The sequence below is a fragment of the Magnolia sinica genome, chromosome 14 (genome assembly GCF_029962835.1).
Source record: "Magnolia sinica isolate HGM2019 chromosome 14, MsV1, whole genome shotgun sequence".
Classification (NCBI taxonomy): domain Eukaryota; kingdom Viridiplantae; phylum Streptophyta; class Magnoliopsida; order Magnoliales; family Magnoliaceae; genus Magnolia; species Magnolia sinica.
In genome coordinates this window covers 21,096,292-21,109,311 of record NC_080586.1, presented here as the reverse complement: position 1 = coordinate 21,109,311, position 13,020 = coordinate 21,096,292, and the positions used below count along the sequence as shown (strand labels likewise).

The 13,020-nt window shown below is 38.8% G+C and overlaps 1 non-coding gene across 1 annotated transcript; it reads right to left on the bottom strand.

Moving 5' to 3' along the window:
• Window positions 1–12,117: 12,117 nt before the first annotated feature.
• On the bottom strand, window positions 12,118–12,225 carry LOC131226491 (small nucleolar RNA R71). Its single transcript, XR_009161870.1, has one exon. It is a non-coding gene; the product is annotated as a small nucleolar RNA R71 (small nucleolar RNA).
• Between the last annotated feature and the right edge of the window lie 795 nt (window positions 12,226–13,020).

Here is a 13,020-nt window from a genome sequence, read left to right as displayed (position 1 = left end):
CCACGGTCTCACACAAGGGCCTAATGTAGATCATCATGGGCCTCACTCAAGTGCCTAATATACATCACGATGGGCCTTTGCAAATACAACAAGTTGGGCCTCTTACAAGGGCCTCATATATCACATTGGGACTTATCAAATAAGCCCCAAGTACATCACATCAGGCCTCACCAAATGGGACCCAATTACATCAAATGGGCTGTATAAAATGGGCCCAAATCTATCAAATAGGCCATACCAACTACACCATTCATCCATCTTTAGGGATCAATTTAGAGCATTATCCAAAAAAAATGAATCATATTAAAAGGTCATCTGGACCATTCTGCAAATAACAATGGAGATAATGATTTTCCACTGTCAAAACCTCAATGAGCCCACCATAGCGTTCATTTCCTATCCAGTCTGCTCATAAGGTCATAAGGATCTAAACTGGGAGGAAAAACCAATATCATATTGGTCCAAAACTTCTGTAACTAAAGGGGTTTCAATGGTAGACATTTAATCCCACTGTTTCTGCAGTGTGGTCCACTTAATAATTAGATGTCTTATTTTTAATCTCAAGCCCTAAAATTATCTCTCAAAATGGTTAGATGGTGTAGATATAGCACCTGCATCATGGTGGGTGGTCAAACGATGCAACTGCATCATGGTGGGACCGCACATGGCACCGTCCAAATGGACGGTGCTGATGAAACACATATATCAAGGTGGGGTCCTCGATCTAGATGACATAGATGAGGCACATACCTCATTGAGGGTTCCACGTCCCAGCTGGACGGTGGGGATAATACCCATACATTAAGGTGGGATCCACAGTTCTTGCTGGCGTCTGGTACACCAGCCAATCCCTTTCCCAATCGATGGGTCCCCACGTGGGGCCCACACACACACACGCACACACACACACACACACACATATATATGTATGTATGTATGTATTATAATATATATATATATTACATATAATATATATGTACTACATATATGGATCCAGCGTCCAGGCCCTGGACGGCCTGGATGGGGACACGTTACACAGTGGGGTCCCACCATATCTGATGGACGGTGTAGATGAAACACATATTAGTGGGGTCCACTACAACAGGACAGAAAGAGAGAGAGTAAGAGACATAGAGAGAGAGAGAAACGTGAAGGGGAGGGACCCCGCCACTATTAGGCCGTCCCTATATAATGCATACATCAAGTGGGTCCCATAACAAGTGGGCCCTTAAAACAAGAATCAACAGTGGATCACCCACATGTGGCCTCCTTCTTTAGCTCCTGGGACTCCTAGGCTCCTTGTCTTTGATGTTGATAGAGGTTGATGAAGAATGAAGGGTTGAGATGGGAGATAAGAGGGTTTGGGCCACACTTGGCTTGGGAGACTTGGAGAGCTTTGGATGTTGGAAGCTCTCTCTTGGGAGTTAGGGGAATTGTTAGAGAATGAGAGAGAGAGAGAGAGAGGAGTGATGGATTGATAAGGGATGGGTGGAATGGGTGTTGTAAAGAATAGGGATGGGAAGGTATGAGTTTGGTTGAAATTTGGGTAAAAGAGGGATGGATGGAGAGAGAGAGAGAGAGAGAAAGAGTTGACTTAGGGAAAGAGGGGATGGGTGCTTGTACTTGTAATAGAGTGAGGTGGCATGGGGTATGGATGTACTTGACTTGATTGATGTGACGTTTGGTAGAGATTCCCTAGGATTTCGCAATGCACGGTGTTTTCCTCCAGATGAATGTGGGCCCACAACTCCTGTCTCGAATATCGCATCGGCATGCGAGACATAGTGTTGGAACCACTGTGACGGCAGGTCGCTAGGGTACAAGTTTTGGGTCGAGCCATTTTCGGTATGCAGGACTCGGGTTAGGATCGCGCCCAAATGTCGGATATAGGTCAAGGGTTGCTGGAATTTGAGTAGGAGGACCAAGGAAGCCTACGGAACAGTACGGTCTAAGATACGGGCCTTATAGTTTTTCCTCTTGAGCACGTTGGATGCTTGGGATAGATGCATGGCTATTTGTGTGACTCATGCATCTGACATTACATAGTATGATTGACATTCGCCCTCTCTTCATCAGGGTCGTATCCTCCACAGGCATATCATGGATGGCTGGATTTGGACACCGAAAATGTTACTTGAGCATTTAGGGCACTTAGGATGTCCTTAGATAAAAGCCCCTAAACTTTCATGGTACCAGGAGACGCCTCAACGCCGAGACCGAGTGGAAAACATGAGTGCCTGAGTGCCTTATACCATTAAGCTGTGACTCCCACTGTAGTGTGGTCGGTTAAGATAGGTTGTGGTCTTACCTGCCTGAGTGAGAGGACAATAACTAGGCTGAGTTTGACCAACTCGTGAATGTGTCCGCTACCATCGAGCTTTGCTAGTGTTTGGTTGTCCACAGGTGGGTAGTGAGGTCTCTTACGCTCGTTAGACTATGCGGCTAGGAGACGGCAGTCAGATGGCAGTGTATTTGACCCCGGGGGTTTCCCTATAGTGGAACTTTATGGATATGTGGATGGGATATGAGGACTGGCATGATCGCATTTTCACTTGCATATGGCATTGGCTATGTATGCCTCTTGTGCATCGCCTTGGTATGGCGCCCAGTACTCATATGTTGCATAGCATGGCCTTGGTACGCTTACTGCATTCATGCTTGGTATAGCATAGCCTTGGTATGGCTGTTGGCATTAATGGTATTCATGGTTCATGCCGCATTTCCGCATTATCTAATATTGCTTTTCCAACACTGGTATTACACACACTTATACCTCCCTCTAAGCTTTCTATAAGCTTATGCACGATTGATGCGTGCAGGTAATTTTAAGCCTGAGAGCAGAGCAGGAGTTGGAGCGTGCCGCTGATCCTTTTGGAGTTTCCTTTATATAGACCCTGTATTTTCCTTGCACCTTGTATCTTGTAAAAGTTTAAATTCTTAGTGGATTTTGTAATGTTGTTCCTGTAGTTATTATCTGTGGTTACTATGTTATGATCTTGGGTACACTTTTTCTGGATCGAAATTATGTTATAAAAATCCTCCTTGTGGGATCCCAGGATCGGAACCTGGTGAATGTGTGTCGGGAGCTAAGAATGAGGTATTACGGAGGCTGTCGGCGCCGGAATCAGCTATCAGGATTCTTGTGAGTTCCGGTCACTAAATCTGGGGCGTGACAGTGGATCGCCATGTTGAGGGAATATCTCATCATCTGAAAGTTTATGGATTTTTTCTTTCTCATCGTCCTCATCACTTGCTTCGTCTACCTCAGGGACGTACATTGCATCATCGTCCTTGTCGTCACCATCCCCATCCTCAACTTCATTTTCATCGCCTGTTTCAAGCGTGTGTCACATACAACTTCAACTGCAACGTCTAATCCCGATAGTGGTTAAACATTTCCAACAACTCAACGTCATTGCTTACTAGTCCCATCCTCACTCCAGGATTAACTCTGGGATGATATAAGTAAATTTCAAATTTTGACTTGAAGGACACCTTAACTTATTTCTAAGGGCTCTCTCCACCATTATGAATGACATTTGGTCTAGTTTTAAATCATACTCTTCTATCATGCCACCAAATGTATTTCACGGTCTTACAAATATCATCTACTTGTACATGTACCCCCATGATATAATTGTGTTACGATCCATTCTTTTAAAACAAACATGTTTTTTTCACCTATATGAGGAAGGGATTTAACACTTTATACACAAAAATGCAAGCAACTGTGAAGGTAAGCAATTGATTCCAGGCGAGTCTGATATTATTAGTCCAATTGAACTCAGAATTAGTACTAACTGATCCGGTTTTATACCATGAGTTCCATGTCAGACCATGAACAAACACTTAATGTGCATTATAAAAATCACTATGAGATGTGGTTTTTCTATCTTAAGTCACCAAAATTTGATTTTTTGGGTGTTTACAAAAATCTCCCAATCACCATAAACACAAAACCCTAAATTCAATCACATAACACAATCAACAACAAACCCCAAATCACCATAAACACAAAAACCCCAAATCCAATAACAAACCCCAAATCACCTAAAATCAACATAAACACAAAAACCCCCCAAATCAAATCACATAACCCAACCAACAATAAACCCCAAATCAAATATGGAGAGCTCTACTAAGTCGCTCAGCTGAATGGTAGACTTAAGATCTAGTCGTTGGATGATGGAACAGTTAAACCATCATTCATGCATCAAAACAAATTTGAACATCAATTGAATTGATTCCCACATCCTACAACAAAGTATTGATTACAGTGAATTTAAAGCATTTATCTTGCCCTGAGTTTATGATAGATCAATGAATTTTATATATCAATCCCTTGTAAAATAGATAAGAAATTATCCTTAGCTTTCCTAAACATCCAATGTGCTTGGAATCGACAATGGATCAAAGTAAACTAGAAATAAATATTCATTCAAATTAAATAACTTGAATCAAAGTAAACTATGCATTACGAACAACTACAAGCTTCACCCATTAGCTTTAGCTAAGAGATTAGCCAATTAAAGAAATGATTGAACTAAAACTAAAACTCCAAAAGAAAAACATAAAAACTAACTAGAACCGAATGATTGGAGAAGAGAGATGACTCCTTGAGGTTCCACAAATCTTTTCTCTACTCCTATAATTTATACTTAAGAAAGCCTAAAATATCCCTGTATATAAACTTGATTAGCATCGACTTCAAACTAACTCTGAATTTACGCAATCGCTCGCACCTTCGATGTCATTTTGATGGCATTGAACTCCCATTGAAGCTTTCTCAATGGCATCAAAGCTTCTTCGATGGGATTGAACAGAAACTTGAAATTGTTCAGCAACCAACTTTCAAATTCAAAGATTTTCTTGATGGCATCGAAGAATGTGTCCAGCAATCAAATTGAAAAATTCCTAATTTTCTCGATGGGATCAAAAATGGTTCGATGGGATCAATGTTAGTTTCGATGGCATTGAAGGAGTCATCAATGGCATCGAATGGTCATTTTCTCCAATTCTAATTTCCTTCACTTTGAGTCTTCAAATTTCTTCCTTCCTCATTTTGTTTTCTTGGATATTTGACTCTTGAATTTTTTAATATTGACCTTCATAGATCCAATTCTATACTTGGTCATTCTTTAAGCATTAAATCATTACTTAAGTGTTATTTTCATCTTAGCTTTCTAAATCAGCTCGTAAAAGGAAAACATACATAATTAGATCAATTAAGTGCATCTATATTTATGAAACTAATGCATAACAATGGAGAAATTTATAATATTTCACACTAAACACAATGCTTGCAATAGTAGGTTTGATTGCAGGTTGGGTTACAATAGAAGGCGGGTAGTGGGTTCAATTGCGCATTGAGTTGTAGCCGAACACAAGAATGGTGGAGTGAAGAAATCGGGGGCATGGTGGAGACGCGTGGACAAAGCTTGGAGTGGGAGAAGAAAGATGGGAGAGAGGTGAGAGAGGGATTGTTTTTAGGGTTAGGACTATAAAAGCCAAAAAAAAAAGTTGCTTTATGTTGCTTTTCAATCAGGGTATTATGATCATTTTATAATTAAAGTACATTATACAAGACAGTTACAGATGGTGAGTGAATGGATAACTAATATTTTAAAGTTCAGGAGGTTGGAAGACATTATTTTAAAAGTAATTTTTTTCATCATTGTATCAAAAGATAGTTCGTATGGATGTCAATGTCCCGCTGTAACAGTCCGGCAGATCCAAAACTCATGTGAGCCATATCACACGAAACAGTGGGGATAGAACAAGTGGGTGACAGAAGTTTTATATTGGGAGGACATTTATCGGTACCGTTTATATGATGGTAATAAATTTATGAACGGTTTGGATGGCGTATAAACGTCATGGTCAGCTCCAGGAATGTTTCAACAGTGGGCGTTTCTTTTCCCAATGTTTCATTGTTGTGGCTCACCTGAATTTTGGATCGGCCATATTTTTAGAATCCTGCACTAATTTCGTCTTTCAAAACAGATGGACGGATTGGATTTGTCATGGACACTTCTGTGGGCCCCACACAGCCCCGGGCACAGGTATATCTCTGTTCCCGGGGTCACTGACAGTCCGCTTCCCCAACGTCTGCACCACAAACCAAAGGCCCGTATCTAAAAACCCGAGTATACTGTGTATACACTCGGCTCTGGATCAATATAACATCAGCTTCAGCCATGTCTATTTAGTCTTTTTCGCGATGCTACGCAGGCAAAAGTAGATTATAGCGGATCGAAACGAAGTGCTTACGATACGTGCCCACATCTTTGTACACTACACATGCGTTCTTGAGTCTGACAAGTGGGCCCTGCACCTACGGTCTGGTAATCCACGGTAGTTGGAAAAATCTCCTATGATCCTCTTGTTGGAAGATCAGTGATCAAATATTAGGTTATTTGTCAGTTGAATGTCAACGGCGTTGTCTTTTAACCTTCCAACCGTCTATAAGTAGCCCAGAAGTCCAAAGGTTAATGTTGTCCTTTCCAAGGAGAATTTTAGGCAATATTCCAGCCAGAATGGGATAAAACAGATAAAGGGTCTAGATTACCCAGCCACGGGCTCAATTTGTAGAATATAAACCCTTGTGTGCCATGCAAAGATGCAAGACACGTACCCTATATCTCCTCCGTATCTTTTTAGAATAAAATGGGCCGATTAAGGACCACATGGATGATGGCGAGGTTTGGGTGGATCCGGGTCGGTGGTCCCTATCTGTGGGGCCCACTTCGATATATGTGTCTTAAATCTACATCATGCATCCATTTTGACAGCTCATTTTAGTCATGATCCAAAAAATGAAGCAAATCTAAATCTTAGGTGGACCACACCACAGGAAACAATCATAATTGAATCCCCACCATTAAAAACTTCATAGGGCCATCGGAATGTTTACTTTCCATCCGACGTGGTTGATAAAGTCTGAAAGACCTGAATGAAGAGGAAACATAAATATCAGCTTGATCAAAAACATTTGTGGCCCACGACTAGTTTTTAATGGTCGATTACAACTGTTTCCCATATTATGGTCCATCTGAGATTTGGATCCGCTTCATTTTTTAGATCACCTATAAAATGAGTTTTCAAAACGGATGGACAGCTTGGATATAAGACACATACATCAAGGTGGGACTGGGGATCCACGGAAGCCGCGCAGATGGATGATGAAATTCATCCATGCCTTAGTACCAAAAATAAAATAAATAACAATTAATAAATAGAATAAAATTCATGCATGCCAACATGTATGCATGCACATAGTCCTGCGCTGGGAACACCGATAGGGACCACTGTGATGTTTATAAGAAATCCACTCCGTCCATCCGTTTTGTGAGTTCATTTTAGAAAAAGAGGCACAAAAGAAGCCGGATCTAATATACAAGTGAGCGAAAACGTGAGAATTGAACGTCCACAATTGAAATATTTGTGGGGCCACATAAGTTTTAAATCATGCTAATACTTCTGTTTTCAGTTCATCCCAGTAGGAATGATATCACGAACGGTATGGATGGCATGTAAACATTACTGTCGAACCTAGGGAAGTTTCAACGGTAGGAATTTGCCTAATCACCTTTTCCTTTAGTACGTCCCACTTGAGTATTGGATCCGGCTTCGTTTTGGCCTTACGTCCCAAAATGAACTGACAAAACGTTTGAACGGAGTGGAGTTTTTACAAATCGGAGAGAATCACGTGGAGTTCTCACTAATACAACTTAAAACCCGAGATACCGTGCAACATCTCAGGTATAGCATTCTTCAATAAGCCTTCTTTTTCTTTTTCTGTTTCAGGACGTATCGGTGCCGGTATGGGCATATTTTGCAGGCTTGAACAAAACATGGGCATGATGCATGGATGATCATGGTTCACACATGCAGATGGTCATAGATGGCCGTGCATGGAAAGAAGAGATAAGGACGACGTAATGGTGAGTGGGAGAGGAATGTCTACTTTATCGTAGGAGATTCGGATAGAGAGGAATGCGAGCTCGGACCGTGGCTTCGCAGATTAGATCGAGAGGGATGGGTGCATACGGTGCACACATCAAATGGGCTGGATGTTATTCTTCTACCTTGAAAAAGCTGACGTTGATTTCTTTCTCTGTGTTTTTTTGCCTTTATGGATACGGAGGAATACCGTAAAAAAAAGTATTCCTAATGCTGGCCTCACTTGGATGGGGATGGTGGCATGGTCAGCTAGACACCTTATATTGGTTTTTATTTATTTATTTATTTATATATATATATATATATATTTTTTTTTTAAAAAAGAAACTTGAAATTATCTGTTATAATAACAACTTTAAATTACCTAAGCTTAGATCTTCGCTTCCCCGGCTCCTTGACTAAATCATGCTCCTTGTAAAACTAAGTAGGGGTGAGCATAACAACCCAGTGGGATTATATGCGGCTAACTTCTAAAGACTTCTAGGTTTATACGACTAATCAAAATAATTTGAAATAAAACAATATGGAATAACATTAAATTGTAATGCAAGATGCAATACATGTAATGCTTTCAATGAATCATAATTACCATCATCACTTTCCATATTCACAAATCAACATAATTACTTATCAATCACTTATCCAAACATACTATCAGATAAACGTCCAAAGCAATGTCCTGACAAAGATAATTTTAGGATGATTCTAGGGCATCCAAGGTAATGCACCGACCAAGACAATTTAGGAGCCTGTATCACATTCACATTCACATTCGCATTCGCATTCATGAGATCCCATGACAGTACATCAACCAAGATAATTTTAGGGTCTCCACACACATTCTTATCAATGGGAACCCAAGGCGAGTACACTGACCAAGAAAATTTTAGGGTCCCGAGGTAGCACACCTCCTAGGGAATCCATGGCAATGCACCAATCAAGATAGTTTTAGAAAACCAAAGGTCACACACTTGATTATAATCTTTAGTTTAAATTCACAGCTTATATGTACATGTAATGAATGCAATTTCTCATTATATAACTAAATACACAATGCTAACATCAAATTCTAATGAAGGTCATTATGTAAACATGTAAATCATATATAATGCAATGCTCAAGTTCAAGTAAAATGAATCTAAGCTTAACGAAGACGATTGAAAAGTATAAAGATCAAATATTCAAGAGCCGGGAGGGGGGGATCACCAACCTAATATAATTGTAAATAATTTAATGTGATGTTAAATTCTGCGTGGACCAACTTTAAATTAACTTCACTCCGTTGGATCCACATACAACTACGTGCGACTCAATAGCATTTTCTGACAATCTTATGTAGCTTTTGCATGAAATCAAACATGGTGATTACATTTCTCATACACTAGGGTTTTTCATCTTCTGGACCTAGAATATGACTAAACAACACCTTGACTCAGTGAGTTAACTAATTAAATCGTGATGTAAAAAATGACAATTAATATCCTATTTGAAAAAAGGGCTAGAAGGGAAACCTACCTAATAAACAATGTGCAAATGGGGCTTAACTCAACCTTGAGAATTGGTTCAAATTGCGAATGGACACTAGATTGACTCACCGAGTCAACTCAGCTCGAATCTCCTTCCCTTCTTCCTCATTTCTTCTCATCCTTTCTCTTTCTCTACTATTCTTCATTCTAATACAACCTAGGGGTTACACATCCCTTGTGTAGTAATAACTCGGTAAGACCAAAGTCGATCCATAGGGAATGTGAGAACACAACTATAACTAGTATAATGCCAGGTTAAGAATTCCAACGAATTAAGATGGGTTAAAAATAATAATAATAACAAATATTAAGGATCCAAGGATTCACATATCGCAATCTTAATGTCTAATTTATCAATATATCTATTATAACTCAACTAAAATCAAATTCCAAATCATTTTAATTAGAAGATCAAACTATTAAATTAATTGTTGATAATCAAATATTGCATATTTTACCCCTCAATTACATCAGTTTTTATGGCATTTAATTTATAATTTAAGTTAATTATATATATTTTTGTCATGCGAGGTAATTCATGAGCTTATGATGAATATTGTCTTAAAATGATGGATTTAGAGCTCAAAAGAAGATACTAAAGAATTGAAGATTTGAAAGTCATTAATGAAGAATTCACATGCCAAAGATCTAAGGAAACTAAATGAGGAATGAAGAGAACCGAAGATTTGAAGTGAAGAAAATGAATCCTGAAAATTGTCCTAAAAAAACATATTCTGAAATTCTGGGGCCAGAAAAATATAGTTCGTAAAAAGTTCCAAAATAGACTTTGATGACATCGAAGGTGCCATCAAAGGTGTAATCAAAGTCAGTTAGATGCATCGATAAGTTCAGGAATTTCGGGCTCAACTCGCTGGACAGTTTCGGACAATTTTCGATGACATCAAAGCCAGTTCGATGACATCGAAGGGGTCATCGAAGGTTACACAGGTTTTACGCAGTGCGTAAATTTGAGGTGGTTTGCGAATTTTTCCAACTCTGTGCGAAAGTTGGAGTTCCACAACTATAAATAGGAGCCCTTATGATGTTCAAAAGCATCTTTTAGGGTTTAAAAATGTTTCAAGGAGCATAGTAAAAGGGTGGAGCACCCGCCAAAGTGTTTTTCTTCTTCCCAAATTTATTTTCCATGCTTTGTTTAAGAGATTTGGTTTCAATCATGTCTATGGTTGACTAAATCTCTTAGTTAGGGATAAGAGGCGAAGCTTGTAGCATATTTGGATGATTATCTTGCTTTGATTTTTATTTTTATTGAACCTTATTGATTTCTAGTTTGATATTAAAAGAATATTTTCAGTTTTCTATGATTTATTGTGACTCAAATTACAATAAATGTTGTGATAGCTTTGGATATATTCTTTACCTGTTTTGAGATTGAGAGATTGGTAAATCCTGTTGTTCACCATCGTCTCCTGGGCATGGTAGGGTAATGGAATCCCTTCCAATCATCACAATTCTCCTCCATTGAGAATTAGGTCAATGAAAAGTTTATATTTAGTTTAAATTACTTTATATTCTAAGTGGATAGGATGGGACTCCAATTTTCATTGTGTTCCTTGAATCAAGTATGGTAGCATCTTGATAGCTACAAGTGGATCATTGGCACCCTAGTTCCCAACTTTAAATTCATAAGTTTTAATCAACATTATTCATCAATACTCTTAATTATTTAAATTTTAATTTAGATCTTTTTTTAGTTCTAATTCTAGTTATAGTTATTTTCAAAATACGTACTAGTCCCTGTGGATTTGACCTATGTCTTACCAAGTTATTACTACATCGCGACCCTGCACTTGGGGTTATAAACAAGTTTTTGGCATTTGGCGGGGACTACGGCTACATTTTTCTGAGATTAATTAATATTAAAATTAGTTTAGGATTAGGGTTAAGTTTTTGTTTCTAGTTAGGATTTTCTGCAATTATTTTTAGAATTAACTTTGTTTTCTGTTTTGTAGGATCTTAACATAGCAACTCTAATCGGGTAACCTCTCTCCAACTCTCTCTTATCATTTTAGTTTTCATTTCTTAGGTTTAGTTATTTAGTTGTTAGAGGGCTGTGAGTATTTCATTCCCAAGTGGGTTCGTGATAACACTCTCCATCTCTTAAGTGAAGGAGGATTAGTTGAAGGGTTGCCTATCCATCATCGAATTAGACACCACCTGAGATCCTCTAAGTCAGTATAAGTGATGGCTGCACATCAACCTCAACAATCAATTGAGGAATTTCAGGATGAGAATGAGGTGCACCATGCACCCCCACCTTGTACTCTACAAGATTATTTACAACCGGCAAGGGTGAGTACACCTTCCCACATGATATTCGCATTAAATGTAGGAACTGTGGTGTTAAACCAGGAGTGATCCAACTCCTTTCTAAGTTTCATAGACTAGAATCTGAAAGTCCATACTTACATATGAAAGAATTTGATGAGATAATATCTACATTACGCTTCGCAAACGTGTCTGAGGACACAGTAAGACTGAAATTGTTCCCTTTCTCCTTGAAAGAAAAGGTTAAGTCGTAGTTACATGCCTTAAGACCATAGTACATTAGTACATGGGCTGAGATGACAGGGGAGTCCCTTAAAAAGTTCTTTTTGTATCGTAAAACGAATACCTTAAGGAAAGAAATCCTGAATTTTATGCAAAAAGAGGATGAGACCTTCTTCCAATGCTGGGAGCGATATAAGGATCTCATAAATTCATGTCCACAATATGGCCATGAAACATGGCGTATAAAAAGCTTTTTCTATGAAGGATGACCTCACCCATGTGCCAATTTATAGAGATGATGTGTAATGGAGAATTCATGAACAAGGAAGCCGATGATGCATGGAATTATTTTAATAGACTTGATGAAAATGCGCAATCATGGGATACCTCCTCAAGAACCACCACTTCTAAGCCTACTTAATTAAAAGAAAGGAGAAGAATTTATGTTTTAAAAGAGGAAGATGATATAAATGTAAGAGTGGCCAAACTCACAAGAAAAGTCGAGGCCATGGAACTTAAAAAAGCAGAACCCAATAAGGCTACAAAACTTATTTGTGGTATTTGTGCTTGCAATATACATATAACTGAAAATTGCCTAATAATTCCTGCCTTTCAAGAGATATTGAACGAACAATTAAATACCGTGAACAATTACCAAAAACCTTTCAGTGGACCCACTTCGAATCTATATAATTATAGATGGAGGAAACATCCAAATTTCAGTTGGAGGAATGGACAAACGGCTAACCCACAAGAGGCCCTTACTCAACTCTTACATCAAAAGAGGTCTCAGGAGGATCCAATTTTAAAACACATCCAAAACCAAAAGCATTTCAATCAAGGCACATTACAAGCCTTTCAAGACCTTACTAAGGTCATTCAACGGATTAAGTCACACTTAACGATTAGAGAGAAAGGAACTCTTTCAGCCCAACCCCTCCCCAATCGAAAACCACAATGCGGAATTAGTGACTTAAGCTCTATAAATCAAATGGATCAAGCTAAATCTATCACCACTTTTAAG